The sequence below is a fragment of the Callithrix jacchus genome, chromosome 19 (genome assembly GCF_049354715.1).
Source record: "Callithrix jacchus isolate 240 chromosome 19, calJac240_pri, whole genome shotgun sequence".
NCBI lineage: Eukaryota > Metazoa > Chordata > Mammalia > Primates > Cebidae > Callithrix > Callithrix jacchus.
The window spans coordinates 35,313,343-35,330,254 of record NC_133520.1 but is presented as its reverse complement, the minus strand read 5'-3'; the positions used below and the strand labels follow the sequence as shown (position 1 = coordinate 35,330,254).

Here is a 16,912-nt window from a genome sequence, read left to right as displayed (position 1 = left end):
GCCACCACACCCAGCTAATTTTTGTGTTTTTAGTAGGGATGGGGTTTCACCATGTTAGTCAGGCTGGTCTCAAACTCCTGACCTCGTGATCTGCCCACCTTGGCCTCCCAAAGTGTTGGGATTACAGGCATGAGCCACCGTGCGCAGCCCTTGACTAACTGAACCGGTTTACATTCGCAAAAACCCTATTTCCAAATAAGGCCTCAGTCACATGTACTTGAAGATGCGACTTGAGCATACGTTTCGTGGGAGGACACAGTCTAACCCATAACACCAGGTGTCCACCCTCCACTCAAATGTATCTGTGAGGATGTTTAGCTGTACACGTGTCCAGGCTTGCAATCACACAGGTATGTGCAGTGTCCCTGCCAAGCACACCTCCATGCTCTGTCTGTGTGGACCTTTGCACTGGGTTTATTTCAAACACAGAGGTTTCTTTCGTGCTAATCTGGTTTACTCTCCTCTCTGTTCTAAGACTCCTCACCTGCCTACAGGGTGTTGTGCTCATACACAAAAGCAAGGGTTTTCAATGACTTTCCACGAGTAAAGGAGTTATTTCCTGACACATTTCTTCCTCCAATTATATATTTACCTCCCCCAGTGGCTTACTCAGGAGCAAAGACAAAAGGCTCAGGACTCAGGCTGACTCAGGGCATACACACACACACACACACACACACACACACACACGTACTTTCACAAGGACCCCACAGTTCGTCTTGAGATAAATATATGCAAAATGCCTCACAGCACCACAACCACTAGGGTCTTCTACTTTAGAACTGCATGTACATTTAAAGGCATAAACATTAACATCTAAACATATTCTTTGCCGATTAAAAACCCCAATAATAACTCACCCCCCACACCCCCAAAATTACTCTAAGGCTGCCACTGATCTCTCCATTGGCAAGTGGGAGCAAGTAGGAGGTGGAAATAGTATAGCCTTCTTGCTTGTCCTGATTCAACTCCCCCAAGAAATGGGGGTTCACAGACTGAGTTTGAGAACCCAGAATTGTCGGGGCAATCATTCTGCCTGACATAGAAGTAATCGGACAGGAACCTGGAAAGCAAAAGGTCATCTCTGCCTCTTATTGGTGAAATACAATTTATCAAAGTGGGCAGAAGGTTTGAGGCCATATATCAACCTTCCCATTTTACAGATGGTGAGACTGAGGTCATGGAAGACATTCAGCATGCCTACGCTCACGGATCCAGTGCCTCCTGCCTCTGGTCTGGTATTCTTTTTCCATCCCTTCCTGCCTTGCTTCCTGCCCCCATCTTTTTAGACTTGGGGAACAGCAGTGGTAAAGAGGGAGGATAGAGGGAAGAGCATTCCATGTCCAAGGAAGGCTAACAGGAGAGAGCCTGTAAGGTACTCAAATCAGCTGAGGCTTCCTCCACAACCCAGACTTCTCCCCAAATAGTTCCATGACATCCACTGGCTGCCCAACCCTTCTGCTGATCTAACCCAGAGACTCTGAGATTGCTCATGTGCTTTGATCCCGCAGGCGCCAGGAGCTTTTTGTTCTATTATTCACTGTAGGGCGGATGCTGAGTTGTCTCTCCTTCTTACAGGCAATGATTGGGCTGCCCACTGCCTCCCCAAGGCCACTGGGTGATAGCCATCAATAAGTCAGTAGCAGTGGCTGGCTTTCCCTTTTGGGGAAGGGTTTTGTACCATTTCAGAATCATCGTTTCTACAAGTGTCCTTTTTTGGGAGAGATCTGGAGAAAAAAACAATCAGCATAACAATTACAGAAATCCATGTAAAGATGCTAAGAGGCATAGCTTATCTGCCCAGCTGGGTGGTGGCTTTTGAAGGCAGACCCTCCCTGTATATCTGTGTGCCCTGCACAGCATCTGGCACATAGTGAGACATCCTCTAATGTTTATTTAATGACCGAATGTATGAGTGAACATCTCCTCCCAAGCCTCAAACCCATTCCCTTCAAAAACAAGAGAAGAGGCACTGAGTATCATCAAAACTTTTAACCATGTGGCATTCTGGATAAATCTGTTTATTTGTTTATCCACAACCTCCCCACATACACACTACAAGACACAAACTCTATACAGGCACTTCGTAGATTCCCAGCACCCAGAACAGTGCCTAGCATACAGTAAATCCTTGGAAGTATGTGCAAAAAATGAATGAACTGGGTGTCAGGAGACCTGGGAATGATTTCCAGCTCAGTCACCAGCTGGCTGAGTGACCTGGGCCGGTCACTTCTCTCTGGATCTCAATTTGCCCCTCTCTGTGGCAAGAGCACTGTGCTAGATCTCCAATAGAATCAGTCACCTAGTCTAGACACTTCTTGAAGAACATGGGACATTGTGTCACCTGACCAAGTCCATGCTGCGAGCCTTCCAGACCCATGTTCTGTCCCAGACTTCTTCCTCCACAGTCATGAGGTGCGTTGATAATCTATGCAGATGCAATATGACCCGGTCACACAGTAAAACCCCAGGGGCCTGCAGTGAGAGGGAATGTGTGGAGGCTACAGAAAGGACTATCCTTGAACGGAATGCATGACTTCTGCAAAAGTCATAGCTTCATTGCTGCACTTGCTCTCCTCCACCAATAATCCAGGCACAGAAACTCTCCCCCACTCTCCTCCCCCGGGGGGTACAGGATAATGTCCATCGATGGGATGTAGTCTGGAGCTGAGAAGGGCATGAAAAAGAGTGGAGCCCTGAAGAAACCATCTCCTTAGCAAACCATCCTGGGGCATACAGGTGAAATGGCCGAGCAGCCAACACGCACTTCCGCAAGGGCAGGGTGATGTTTTTGGTGACTCATCTTCAAACCGCGGACAAGAGGAAACATTCCAAGTCGACTTCTTGAGACAAGAACAGGGTGGGGCACAAAAAGCTGAAGGACAACGCACAATCAGGAGATAGGAGAAGACTCGGGCACACCCAGCTAGTGACGATGAATTTAAAGAAAACTGTATGATCTGTGGCTCCCTGCGTGGAACAGGACCATGACCCTCACGCCAGTGTGCGCTCACCTCTGTCACCCAAACCTTCCCTTGTGGGCTGTGCCCTTCAGAAAGTTATGCTTGGGTGGCTGAGCAACCCCTCCACTCTCACCCCCGCCTTGCAGAAAGCTGGCCTTTCTGGAATGGCTACTCGTCGGGGGGGCGTAGGATGCCTCCGTGGGGTGGGCAGAAGGGGTGGTATCCCCTGTTTGCAGGCCCCGGGGTGGCAGGCGTGGATAGGCTGGCCCTGGCTGGCTCCTATTTCTGGGTCTTGACACCTCCCCCCTGCCTGCCTCCTCCTCCCTCTTCCCTGAGCCGCGGAGCTGTTAGACCCGCGGTGCCGCGCTCAATGTCAGGGCCAAGGCAGGGGAGGACCAGGGGAGGGGGCAGGCCGTGGTTCCCAGCACTGCCCTCACCTGGTATTTACTTTCCAGGCTGTTGGCTCCTAAACAATACAGTGCATGCCGATTTGCAGGATACCTTCCGTCTAGTTTCCCAGTAAACCACTCCCATCAAGCAAACACGCAGGGTTCCCCTGGCCCGCGCGGACCTGGAAAAACACAGCGTTTGGCTGGCCTCCCCGGCTGGCCTGCCCTGCCGCCTCCCGCCCAACGCCGCTGCGTGGAAGCGGCCGTGCCATGCCGCCTTGCGGCCACGAGAGGGCAGCCGCGGGCCACAGAAACCCGGCCGCTCCCGGCTTCCCCGGCCTGCGCCTGCGCAGACCCGAAGTTGCCGCTGGCCCGCGCTTCCGGCTGCCGAGGCGGCCGCCCTTAGTGAGTTGTGGCTCTGACGTCCCGGGAGGGAACAAAGGGCGGATTTCAAGCCTCCGGGTCGGGCAGCTTCCCTCTGAAGCCCCAGAGATGCCATAGAGGCGGCGAGATGCGGCTGGAGCTGGGGACGCATTCCCCGGCCGGCGGGGAGGCCGCTAGCCCGCAGCACTGACCGCGCTCTCCCTGCCTTCACCCCTCCGGCCGCCTGTCGCACCCGCAGCCGAAGGCCCCTCCGCTGGGTCACGTTCCTCCATCTCCTGCAGTCTGAGCAAGGTCGCCTTCATCCTTGACAGACAGAAGGCCGGAGGCCTGGGGCCTGGGAGACGGCCGTGGGAACGTCGCAGAACCCCAGTAACGGCGCTGTGAACTTCGTCCTCTTTCTGCTTGAAGTTTCAGGCTCAGAGCAGAAGGTGACTCCAGAGCTCGGCCAGGCACCGATGAGAAGAAAAACACAGGAGAAGCACATTGCCCAGGGCCACGGAACTTGCCAGTGAAGAGCAAACCAGGCGACTTGTTGGGCCCCTGCTTGCGACCCTGTCCTGGCATCCCGGGTCTTGGAGAAAGTCAGCGCTCCCAAGGCCTCCAGGCCCACCAGCATCGTCTGGCCCTGATTGCTCTCCACCATGCCCCACGCTCCTTGCAGCTCTTTCCCAAGTCCCGGCTGTGCACATCCGGCTCCACGATCCCAGCCTCGCCCAGCCTCTCTCAGCCTCTCTCTCTGCCCAGCGAACTCTTGCTTGTCTTCTAGGTGTTGGCTTAGAAATCATTCTCCCTGCAGTTTTCTAGGCCTTCCCTGCACTTCTCACACAACCCCGTGCAACACTGTATCCCAGGGTAGCCCACAGAGAACCTCACCGGCTTGTTCACTTATCTGATCGAGAACACGAAAGGCCCACACTAGGTCTTAATCAACATGTCCCCTACATCCAAACCCGTCCATGATAGGGACTCCATAAATATGTAATGAATGGATCCGAACTGCCCCATGCAGTCCCCAATTTCTGGGTCCATGTAATTTTCACCATGTTGCCCACTGGCCCTTTCACTTTTGTAACTAAAATAAGCAGATGTATGGCCTAGAAGAGTCTATGCTACGTGGCAGAGGTGGGGAAACCAAATGTCAGCACAAGAGCCTGCTCTTTTCTAATTTCTGGGAGAATATTACCACGTTTCTTGCTTCTGAAGCCTGGAGAATTTCCAACACGACAAACTCCCTACTTCTGTAGTCCAGAGCGTACTTTCTAATTGAGTTATTTTCATTATTCCACTCAGAGAAGTTAACTGCACCACAGGTTTCAAAGCATGCAGTGGGATTTACAGAGGTTGAGGGACTCCATGAGTTCACTTGAACCAGAGCAACACGATTTTATTTTTTATGATGCAGGAATTTCTTTTGGGGAAAGAAAAGGAGCCAAGAATTCTATTAATGCTTTAAAAATGTTTCAAGTGGGAGGAGGGTGTAGGGACAGGGAACTCTACTTTCTGCTGAATTTTGCTGTGAACCTAAAATTGTTCTAAAAAAAAATACTGTTTATTGATTTCTTTAAAAAATGTTTTAGATGTCTACATCACCAAAGGATTATGAAGTAGAGCAGCTGAAGAGCTGTGGACAATTGTTAGCAACTAATATTTCCAAGGGCTGTACCTACATCCCAGTGAAGCACATATTAGAGCTTCCCAACCTTTCCCTTTCCTTTTATGTGGAGGCTATTTAGTATCACCTACTGTTTCTTGTTCCCCGACACCAGGGAGTCTGGTTTTTAGGAAGGTAGTTAGGAACTGAAAAGTGTTGTTGTTTTTTCCAGAATTTGTTGCATTCATAGAAAAAGTTGTTATGTTACCTATTTGATGAAGAGGAGGAGTTGAACACTTTATATTTCTTGAGATGGGGAGAGAAGAGTGTCAGGCAGGGAAGGAGATGTGTCCACAAAAGCAGAGGTGGCAGTGATTCAATGGGAGAAAGACTCCACTGGTCACAGATAGCTTTGAAGATGGAGAAGGGACCACGGACCAAGGAATGCAGGTGGCCTCAAAAATCTGGAAAAGGCAAGGCAATAGAATCTTCCCCCAGAGCCTCCTAAAGGAACAGTCCTGCTGACACCTTGATTTTAGACACATTTCGGACTTCTTACCTCCAGAACTGTAAGATAACAAATGTGTGTTGTAAGCCACTACATGTGTGGTTATCTATCACAGCAGCAATAGGGAACTAATACAAGCACACCCTGAAGGAAAAAGAATTCCTGCCGTAGATCACTCAGGTGGTAAGAAGGAGGCTAACTGGAGAGGGGAGGCAGATTGGCTAGAGCTACTGTGAAGAAAAGGCATTCTCGCAATAGTAATAGAGGTTACCCAGATGGAACTGTATATATTCTTTGTTGTTACAAAATCAGTATGAGTCAACACCACGTGGACATATTGGTAGAGCATTTGCAAGCCGTTTTATATTTTAACAGTTTGTATAGCCGTTGGTATTTCCCCTGCTAGCCTGAAAGATTCCACGATGGCATTCATCTTTGTATTCCTGTTGCCGGCTGTGGCTTCCATGAATAATACAACCTTAGGCACTTCACACTTCCCAGAGCACTTGTGTGGCCATTATCTGTTTTGAATCTTACCACAACTCTTGTGAGGTCAGGCAAGACTGGTGGTGGCATTATCAATAGATTCCATCTTACAACAGACTGGTGCCCAAATTTCTCTGACACTCAGGCTCTCCTCTCCCCAAGAGTCCACCCATTTTCTCTGCAAAGTGAATTCTAAACACATAAGAGAAAGTTGAGGCACCGCTGGCTTCCTAAGAGTCCAAACTGGGCGCTGGGGTCTCCAGTTACTGTACAGACCTTCTTGGTCTTCTTCCCACTCTGAGCAGAGGAGAAAATCCTTTGTGCAACTGATAGTGGAGGAGAAAGGCCACACAACAGTGAGCCCACCTTTGGTTTCACTCCAGGACATTGAGCAGTGTGGCCCAGAAATGAGGATGGAAAGGGTCCAAGTGGGGGAGGGGGGCCAGACTGACCCAGGAGTCCCCCGTCCCAGACCCTACCTCTTGCACTATGACCCTCCGAGGGAGGTGTGGCTGAGGAGGGAGGGAGAAAGAAAGGTCGTGCTTTCAGCCTGACCTTCAGGACCTGGCCTGAGGACAGATCAGAAGAGAATGGTATCCACCGCCATCTTACAGTTTTAAAATTCTTTGTATGGTGTCATGCTCTCACTGACAGAGACAGTACAGTCTCGGGAGTTAGACACAGGTTCAAGTCAGAGGTCTCCACTTACCAGTGGTGTAACCTTGGCAAATCACTTTCCCTGGATGAGATCCCATTTCTCCATCAGCAGAATGTGGCCTGCAAAATAGTTGGAAAGATAAAAATAACATATGTAAAGTACATGGAAAATAATAAGCACTCAAATGGTAGCCATAGTTATTTATAACCAAGAAAACAGGGAGGGGGAGTGGATTTCTCCGAGTTGGACATCTGATAATTGGTGGAACCAAGATTCCAGACTGACCCCCAGAAGCTTCAGTTCCTCATCCAAAGGACCCTCTGCTCACCGGATACTAAGTCTTACACTTCTGTAGCCAGGTGCCACCCTCCAAGGCAAATCCCTGCCCACCAATTCACAGAGAGGGAGCCCCCACCAAGAACATGCTGGAAGCGGGGCGCCACACAGCTGCACATATCAGGAACCTCAAGCGGCTGGAGCCTGGGGGGGGCCGGCAGGTCTCCTTTCTTCGGCCCCTGTCCCTGACTCCCTTCCCAGCGCACAGGGGCAGTGCGGGGGTGGGGAGCAGTAGGGCTGGGGCTCTGGCCTTGCCGGTGAAGCCCCAGGACCCGTTCGCTTGGGGTGAAGGCGCGGGGTGCTGCACACGGAGCGCAGGGAGCCCTAAGTCCCAGGCTCAGACCCAGCTGCGGACCCCGCCGTGCAGCCCTGGCGTGGCAAGCGTGGACCCTGGGCGCGAGGCCCCGGCGGGAGGCACTCTGCGCGGCTGCGGCCGGGTCTGCAGGGTCCTGGCGTCAGGGGAGGGTCCTGGCGCGGCGGCTCTTGGCCCGCCCTGGCCCACGGCCCGCAGGGTTCAGACGGGGCCGAGGCAGCCAAGACCCGCTCGCTCGAGCCAGGCGATGGAGCCAAGGCTGACGCGCGGTTCTGAATCATGTTTGCAGGAGAGGAGCGGTCCCCAGGGCTCCGCGGAGACGCTCTGCAGGGCAGCCCCGGCCCTCACTTGGCGACGAGGCCCAGCAGAAAACTCCGAGACCGGGGGTCTGCCAGGCGCCGGCACTGGAGCGCGGGAGATGCCGGCTTCCCGCGGCTCATCACCTCGGGGTTCCACGGCACTTACGTGGGATGGGACCGCGGACGGAAAGGAAGGGCGGTTTCATTCTTCGCAAAAGAAATCCTCAAGCGCACACGTGTGCCCCCTGCTCAGGCAGGCCTCCAGCAGAGGCGCCCAGGTGGGGTGTGCAGAAAGAACTTCTGAAAGTGGGCACCTGCTTTAGGAGACTGGCAAGCATAGGGAGCCCCCAACCACCTGTGCCGTGTCCCCAAGGGGGTCTTCTTGCGGCCCTGATGTGCCCCTTACTACGATTAAGGCTGTTTGCGAGTCCTTTAGGCTTTGCGTTATGCAGGGCCCTTTCAACCAACCATTCCTCTATGTACCCCAACCTGTGAAACTGGCAGGACCAGCACCTTTATTCGTTTTATAGGTGAGAAAGCAAAGGGGTGGGAAAGCCATAGGGTTCTGGGCCCGGCTGCCTAGTCAGGCTCTGCCAACCAAATGGAGGTCCCTTCTCCTTTCCCTTTCCTGCCTGGAGCCAAGAAGTGTCCACTCTCTCTACTGAGAGGCCTCCACTTTGAGAATAAAGCCAGTCAGCCACTGCTGTGTGAAGGGGTGTTGACAGCAAGTGACAGGGAAACAAATCTTCATAGCAGGAAAACTTACTTAAGTGAACTCCTTAGCAGCTTCCCTTCCATTTGGAATGAAGATTAGCACCACCCCTAGCCCTAGAGCTCTGATTCTTAAAGTGTGCTGCCCAAACTAGCAGCAGAAGCATCACCTGGGAACTAGCTGAAATGCATATTAGCTGCTCCCTCCTAGACCTAGTGCATCAGAAGCTTTGAGGGTAGAGCCCAGCATTTTTTTTTTTTTTTTTTTTGCTTGTCATATATATATATAGATATGTAAATCCAGAATGGATCAAACAGAACAATCATCACGGATGTAGGTGCCGGACATGGGGCAGAAGGTAGCTGGAAAAGTATTCCTTAGGGAAGCTAAAGACCCTAGCCTCATTCTTATCTTGTTTCAATAGCTGGACCTAACATCAATAGCTTACTTTCCCATTGTTCTAGCTTCCTCTGCCCCATCTACAAACTTGGCACAGCCCACTTGCCTTGTAAGGCCTCAGTTGAAGGACCCCATGTACACACAGGCCAGTACAGCAGTACTAGGCTAACCGAAAGGATCTCCTCCCCACATATGGTCTCATTCCAAGTCTGTGGCCAAATACCTTCATTGTGTGCGAGATGGTTTCGTCCCATGAAAATATGGCCGCTTCACCATGAAACAGTTAAATCTTTATAATGATCAAATATCTCATCCTACCCAGTTTTACATGCAGCTGAAAAATGGCAGGCTAGGAACACAGGGCATTGAGAACTTTATACAGTGAGAATTGCCACCCGTTAAATGATCACTAGCCAATTGTCACTAAATTTACAAATTAATGAAATTATCTGTAGAATACAGCAGAATCACAGTAAAAGGACTGAAGTTTGCCCATTTCTGCTCAGGAAGTCCCTAACCTTCATATGTTGTCCTTTTAAGCCCAGTAATTTTTAAGGAGCCCTCCAAGAGATTGTCTGACACATGAAGGCGTTTCGAAAACCACTGTTCCGGAAAAGCCTATATATCGGCTAGACACAAGCCTGGTATTGAAAGGACTGAATGCCATCACTGCTTAGGAGGACCAAGGAGGCAAGAAATGAACCGGGAAGCTCAGAGTTAGCAGCAGCATGGCAGGTTCATCCCTTGGAGTCTCCGTTGTGTTTGGGGCTCCATAAAATATGAGAAAGTGATGGAAACTTTAGGACTCCATATAATATTATATTTCCATACCCACTCAGCTCTCAACTACTCTCTAACAGTACCTACTGAAGATCAGGTCTTCAACTTGCTAAGGCTGATCTGGGCATTAGCCGACTCTCTGAATTGAAGGAAACAGATGTTACCAGGTCATCTCATCAAATGGAGCTCTATTGTTTGGTAGATGATGTAGTAAGTGGAGCAGACACTGCTGTTTGCTTTCTCCTTGGCTAACAGAGGGCTGACATTGACTGGGGTAAGGGATAGAGCTACCCTGTGCTTCAGGTGACTGCATTCCTCTCTGCTGGCCCCAGTGACTGATTTAGGAATGGGCAGAGGTTGCAATTCTGACCAATGAGATGTGGGAGAAGCTTGCTGGGGAGCTGGTAGAGTATTTTCCCTTCTTTTTAGAAGGGGCACAGGAAAGAAAGGGGCATTCCCTTTTTTCCCTTTTTCAGTCTGGATGTCATTGTCTGGAACTGTTGCAGGCCTCTGATACCATGAGAGAAAGTAGGCTAGAAGGACAAGCAAAATAGAGGGTGACGGGAGGACACAGAAAACCTGGGGCCTTCCTGACATTGCTGAGCCACTAAATTAGCCAATCCAAGGAGTCAGGGAAGTGCTTAGGATTGTCTTATTGAGTGAGATGACTTATATTTCTTATGAAGACTGCTTTTAGTTGGGTTCTGTGTTACTTGCAGCCAAAAGCATCCTAAGTGATGCAATTAAAGAGACTAAAATCTGACTGTAACACCAGAGTAGAGACAGAAATCCAGCCAGGTGTCAGAGGGAGGTATCAGGAGGGCATTCAGGATCCCTGGCCGCTCTAAGCATGGGGCTGCCTCATCTTCCTCATCCATCTCAGGAGTTCCCAGTTCCGAGCTTTCACCATGAATGTGGTCCCATTACTCTCATGTTGTCTCAATTTTTGCATCTGCTGTTTTCTCTTTCTGCCAGCTGCCTGGTTCTCTCTGTAATTTCCAGTTTAAGTTTCCAAGACTGAGAACTTGATTGGCCTAGTTAAACACACTGCTCCTGACTGGAAAGAGACTCCATGCCTGGCCACCTTACGGGTTGCTGGTCAGTCTAGGGACCTGCTGCCCTTGGATCAGTTTCCTCCTTCTTGCCTAAGATGAGGAGAACGGATACAGGGCCTGGCCAGCCCTACTCTGCCTGAGGCCCTGGCAGAGGCCAGGGGCTGGGAAGATTCCCCTAGAAGGAAACAGTGCTCTTGGCAGGTACTAGGACTGACTTGCCAGCAGAGCCTTTCTTAGGAAAAATGAAATGGCAATGCTGAGTCTACCAAGGTCAGAACAAAGGAATCCACTCCTACCACAGCCCCTTTCTGTTGTAGATCTGTTCTACACTCAAGAGTAAGGGGTGTCAAGCCAACATGTTTGCCTGGGTACCTAAAGCTACCCCCAAACACAGTCATAATACTCAGAAAATATCCCTGCCCCCAGTGCACCCACCCATGCATCCACACAGGAAGCAGACACTGTGCCACTGCCCCAAATGTGCACACCACACATGATGTTTGCATATGGTATTTTATGGGAAACTTTTTAAGTTGTTTTGCTGTTTGAGTCCCTGTGAAACCCTTCCCAGCGCAGCACTTTGCTGGGATGTGCGAGCTGCAGCCACAGCAATGGAACAGGGTACAGAGAAGAAAGGACTGCTGCAGAACGTTTCCTAAAACAAAGGTTTTAAAAGAACATGGGATACAAGCGCCGAGACACCCAATTGTGAGAGCCTCACACTGCTCTCGCTGTGTTCTCAGCATTTTCATAGTGTGTGTGTGATTCTCTAAGAACAAGTAGTCACAGGAGTATTCGTTCTGTATCCTTAGGCAAGTGGTTTGAACTTCCTGAGCCTCAATTTCCTTATTGGTAAAATGTGTCTAATAATACTTCCCTGGTTGTATTGCCATAATCCTTGTGTACGATAAATCAGTGAAGAAAATGATGGGCACATAATATAACATGTTAAACTTTCATTTTAAAAGATCCCTTCCTTGAAGCAGGCATGCTACCTTATTATTTAGAGAGAATTATGGTCAGAAGCACCAGACTGTGGTATTGATCAGATCCTGTGATGTCTGCCACCCAGCTCAACAAATAAGATTTCAATGAGAATTCACTGAGGCCCTCATCAGAAATGAAAAATGGCTGGGAGGTGCCTAATGGGTGGTGGGCAGTTGGGAGGACAACACTTTCATTAATGTGAATCTGCCCAGGATATGGAGAGAAAATCACAGTAGCTTCCAGAGCCGAGCCCAAGGGTAATGCAGTATCTTATGCTACACGGAAAGTGGGACAGGACCCAGGCCTGATACTGGCTAGGACCCTAAAGGAAGACACCCAGGTTCCCCATGGAGCAGAGACCACTGTTATCTGTTAGTGATTGCTACTGAAGCAAGCCACCCAGAACAGAAAGAGATGGGTCAGGAATGGGAATAGAATTTTCAAGATTTGGTAGCCAAAGGAGCTTTGGCGACATGAAGAAAGAGAGATTTAAGAATTCTTAGGGCTAGAGTCAGGAATGGTCTATTAGACATCTGAGAGCAACTGAAAGTCCAGTGTGGTTGTCTGAAGCCACACTCAGACAGGAAATCAACATTAGTGTTGGAGAGGTTTTAGGGATCCCTACAGCCCTTACAGTAGGGTTACTACAGCCTGTGGTGTTACTTAAGATGGTGGACAAAAGCAGAGGCTGTGTTCCTCAAATAGTATTTTCTCCAGAAGACAGAATTCTAAGATGTCCTGCCACTCCCCCCCACTTCCCACACTGACCCCTGGTATACACACCCTTCCCACACTGACCCCAGTGTACACACGCTAGGACTATAAATATGATGGGTTTTCCTCCTATCATTAGGTTATATTAATTCAGCACAGTTAGCCTTAAGATAAATTATCTGGGAGAGCTGGACCTAATCATCTGAGCTCTTCAAAGCAGGCAGTTTCTTGTTTGTTGCAGAAGGGGAATTTGGAGATTTGAAGTATGAGAGGGATTTGAGTCTCCCTTGCTAGCTTGAAGATGGAGGGGGCCACCTGATAAGAAATGTGGGTGGTTCTAGCAGCTGAAAGCAGCCTCTAGCTGACAGCCAGCAAGAAAACAGGAATCTCAGTCCTACAACCACAAGGAACTGAATGTTGCCAAGAATAAGAATAAGCTTAAAATATAGTCTTCCTCGGAGCATCCAGAGAAGAGGCCAGCCTGGTTAACAGGCTTGATTTTAGCCTTGTGATACCCTGAGCAGAGAACTCAGCTATGCCATGCTGGATTCAAAACCTGCCTGGCCTGCAGACCTAATAAATGGGTGTTATTTTAAGCTTCTAAGTTTGTGGCGATTTCTTATGTAGTAAAAGAAAGTGAATACAAATCAGTGAAGAACTATGTGGTTCAGAGTTAGGGCTAGAAATGTATCAGTCTTCATCAGAGTTAAACTTTGGTTTTTCCCACATTTATTTCCTTTTTATTTTCTGTTAGCTTCTTTAGGCATATTTTTTGAAAACTTACAATCTGATTACTAGGAACCAGAAAGAATTTGATTATAGCCAAGTACTAAAAAAAAAATAAGAAAATGTGAGAAAAATATAAGGTCTTCATCCTGCATCTGACACTTAGTTTGTATGGTTTTGGGAAAATGACTTCACCTCCTTACATCTTAGTTCCTCATCTATAAAATGGAGATAATAATGTTTACCTACTAAGTAAGCATTGTCAAATATCAAGCAGATATTTGTACAGCAGTGTTCATTGTAGCATGTTTTACAATAGCCAAAGTCAGACTCAAGTCAGATAATGTATTTCAATGTGCCTTATAAAATAGACACCTGTATATATTAATAAATAAATGTGAGCTACCATTTTTATTCAGATGAAATAACCAGCAAGATGCTCAGGGCAGCAGGTGACTCAGTGGCAGTGAAAGTTCCAGCTTGGAAGCCTAGAAACCCGATAGAGAGAAAAAAATTAGTAAGTACAGCCCCTGAGAGAAGGCACTGGGGAGTCGCTGCAGGGGCTATCTCTCCTCTTGAGTGTGCTTTCATTATGCAAGTAAAAATGAAAAAGGAGACTGAGAAACATGCTAGACTAATTCTCAGTCTCATTGAGAACAGTTTAAAATCCTTAGCAGAAAAAAAAGTAATATGACCCCCAAAATGGCCATCTAAATTGCTTAGAGAGCAAAAGAAAAAAGGAAGTCACAACAGAATACATTATGTAATAAGGACATTACACAGAACAAATGAACGGAATCAAACACCCATAAAGCAGAGGAGAAGCAGAAGTCTTGCAGGAGATGTTATCATTGGCTCAAGATTAAATGTGCCTGTGCTTAAACAATGGTGTGTGAAACGTCTGAAACAGGAAAGGAATCCTTGGAAAGAAAGGCTCTCAGCACTGCAAAGTGGCATTTGGAAATTCAATCCATAATATAACAAAGAAAATTGGACAAGAGATGTGTGATAAGCACACCCAAGAAGGACAAAAAGATGTAAAAGTCAGATGAGTTCTCCCAACTACCAACAGCATTCCAATTAAGAGGTCAGATTACAGTAGCTATACAGAGAAACACCTTGGAGAAAATTCAAAAAGGGGAAAACCAGCACCAGTACCCAATAACAACAAAGTGTTCTGTTTCCTGCTTGTTCCATTGTTCATTGACAATGAAGGGGCATTTTACAAATGTGAACCCAGGTAATATGAAAAGAAAAACCCAGAAATAAAAATAGTAAAATGCCAAATATAATTGAAGAACTAATTAAATGCTTTCACAAGTACACACCATTTTGTACTCCATCTAGAGATGGACAAAACTAAGAAGCATTTCCAACATGTAAGACCAGGTACCCCCGTGCCCTGAACCATTTCCAACATGTAAGACCAGGTATCCCCGTGCCACAGCAGATCTACATTTAGGGTCTTGAGTTAACTTGACAATAGTCACAGGCCTGAGTACAAAGCTCAGCTCCTCCATTTGCCATTTGTGAGATGCTGGGCATGTTATGTAGCCTCTCTGAGCATCAGTTTATTGGTCTATAAAACTAAGATAATGAACACATCATAGGGTTTTGGAGAGGATTAAATAGGATAAGGTACAAAATATGGCTACTATTGATAATCAGAGCTCGAAAAATTATAATTAATTTAAAAATTATCTCCCCAGTTGTATAGTAAAGGAGCTAACAAAATTCTCTCCAGAATCCTTTCTATCTTTAAAGTTTTTTTGGTTTTGCCAATATTAAGTTTGGTGATTCCTCAAAAAGCTACACACAGAATCGCCATATAACCCAACAACTCCACTCCTAGGTAGTTACACAAAGGACTTGAAAGCAGGGACTCAAGCAGATATTTGTACACCAGTGTTCGTTACAGCATTGTTTAGAATAGCCAAAAGGTGGAAAATACCCAAGTGTCCATCAACAGATGAATGAATAAACAAAATGTGGTATGTGCATACAATGAACTCAGACATAAATTAAAGGAAGTTGTAATACATGCTACAACACGGCTAGACCTTAATAACATTGTGCCGGGCAAAGAAGCCAAACACAGAAGGATAAATATTGTGCAATTCTGGTTATGTAAAATATCTAGAGTAGGCAAATTCACAGAGACACAAAGTAGAGGTTCCCGTGGCCTAGGGAAGGAAGAATAGGGAGTTATTGCTTAACAGGTACCAAGTCTCTGGGCTGCTGGAAAAGTTTTGGAGACAGATAGTGGCAATAGCTGCACAACAGTATGAATGTCATTAATGCCACTGAGTTTTGCAGTTAAAAATTGCTAAGTGGCATATTTAATATTTTATATATATAAAACATATGGTTATATATATATATATATATATGCACAAAAAAAATCTTGTAGTTCTATCTCAGATTTTTCCCTGCAATATGATAACATCCAGATTAGAGAAATGAATGCCACTTGCATTTTTTCTTGAGACAAAGTCTCGCTCTGTTGCCCAGGCTGGAGGGCAGTCGTGCCATGTCGACTCACTGCAACCTCGGCCTCCTAGGTTCAAGTGATTCTCTTGCCTCAACCTCCCAAGTAGCCAGGACTACAGGCTCGTGTCACCATGCCCCGCTGATTTTTTTTGTATTTTTAGTAGAGACAGGGTTTCCCTATGTTAGCCAGGATGGTCTCGATCTCCTGACCTCGTAATCCATGCTCTTCAGCCTCCCAAAATGCTGGGATTATAGGCATGAGCCACCGTGCCTGGCCAACTACTTGCATTTTTACACCTCCTGCAGTCATGAATGTGGGTTCTAGGATCAGTTTGCCTGGGTTCAGGATTTCCCTCTGTCACTTACTACCAGTGCCTCCTGGAGCAAGGTACTCAAAGTGTTTGAGCCTACTTGCCTCATGTGTGAAATAGGTATAATACCTACAACACAGAGTTGTTAAGAAGAGGCTTACATTGTGTCTGGTATGAGGCAAGTGCTTACAAAAGACAGGTTATTGCTATTCCTTGAAAAGCATGCTCAAGTGGTAGTGGAAGGTAGAGAGAGTCAAACAGTAGAGTGCCAAATGACGCTGGGGCCAAAATTTCCATCACCCTTGATTCTGAGTTCCTAAGATGCTCCCACTGACATGATGCGAAGATCTTGATGCTCTGACTCTAGTCCCAGATGGTCATGAGACAACAGACTACTCCCTGAAACTCTACCCAAGCCAAACCGTCCTTCCAACTTAAGGCAGAAATATGGCTCTAATCCTATAGTAGACAGCACACACTACTCCTAGAATCAAGTCCAAACACTTGAATAAGGAAGGGTGCTTTACGATCCGGCCTGTTACCTCTTTCATCCAAACTCTCACTACACCTCACATCACCCTTTATGCTCCAACCTTGCTGACTGCTTACAGCTCTACCTGGAAGGCTTCTACCTCACCACTTCACCTGGCCGTCCCTTCTCTATCCTTCAGGTCATCACTTGGACATCACCTCTTCCAGGCAGGTTTCTCTGACTCACCTGGCTGAATTAGATGCTTTTATGTGCTTGCATAATGTTCTGTCTTCTATTCCCCAACATTGCATACTGGTGTTACTGCCCATTTTCGTGTGT

The 16,912-nt window shown here is 47.6% G+C and overlaps 2 long non-coding RNA genes across 2 annotated transcripts; one reads left to right on the top strand and one right to left on the bottom strand.

Annotated features, from left to right (window-relative positions):
- Nucleotides 1–2,002: 2,002 nt before the first annotated feature.
- LOC118149473 (uncharacterized) lies at nucleotides 2,003–3,605 on the bottom strand. The gene is made up of 2 exons (XR_004736963.3): nucleotides 3,401–3,605; nucleotides 2,003–2,875 (listed from the first exon to the last, which is right to left on the bottom strand). It is a non-coding gene; the product is annotated as an uncharacterized LOC118149473 (long non-coding RNA).
- A 98-nt stretch (nucleotides 3,606–3,703) lies between these two features.
- On the top strand, nucleotides 3,704–7,096 carry LOC144580411 (uncharacterized). Its single transcript, XR_013529894.1, has 2 exons — nucleotides 3,704–3,757; nucleotides 4,145–7,096. It is a non-coding gene; the product is annotated as an uncharacterized LOC144580411 (long non-coding RNA).
- The last annotated feature ends 9,816 nt before the right edge of the window (nucleotides 7,097–16,912 follow it).